At 41.5% G+C, this 540-nt stretch overlaps 1 pseudogene; it reads right to left on the bottom strand.

The window, feature by feature from the left end:
- Nucleotides 1–420: 420 nt before the first annotated feature.
- Nucleotides 421–540, bottom strand: LOC145407303 (5S ribosomal RNA; annotated as a pseudogene).

Below are 540 nucleotides of genomic sequence, written 5' to 3'. Positions count from 1 at the left end.
TAGGCTGGGTAACATATGGCCACACCTAAATGCAATCCGTCTTTAACACACACACACACACACACACACACACACACACACACACACACACACACGTATTTTGGTCAAACCAAGTTGCGTAGATATGATTATTCAATGGTAAGCCCAAAAAGATTTAATTATCAAAGAAACATATTTTTCTTGAATATAACAAACTGCTATTCTGTATACCCTTAATAGGGTTATAACTAGAAAAAAAAATAATTAGCCTGCAGCGGGAATCGATGAGTATTTTGGTATATAATACAAATGTATTAATCATTCATTTCATTCATTCATTGCCAGACGCCATGTATCCCAAACGGGGTGTCAAGGGCTTAGAGTTAATTGTTTTACAAGGAGGGGCACCAATCCTCCACCAACCCCACTTGACACGTAGGGATGCCAACAGCATCTGGTGTTCCCAGGCGGTCACCCATCCAAGTACTAACCAGACCCAACGTTGCTTAATTTCGCTGATCGGACGGGAAGCGGTGTACTCAACGTGGCAATCATTTCGCT

The sequence above is a fragment of the Coenobita brevimanus genome, chromosome 72 (assembly GCF_032717465.1).
Source record: "Coenobita brevimanus isolate Jiangsu-jjx chromosome 72, ASM3271746v2, whole genome shotgun sequence".
Lineage (NCBI taxonomy): Eukaryota > Metazoa > Arthropoda > Malacostraca > Decapoda > Coenobitidae > Coenobita > Coenobita brevimanus.
This window is presented reverse-complemented; position numbering and strand designations above follow the sequence as displayed.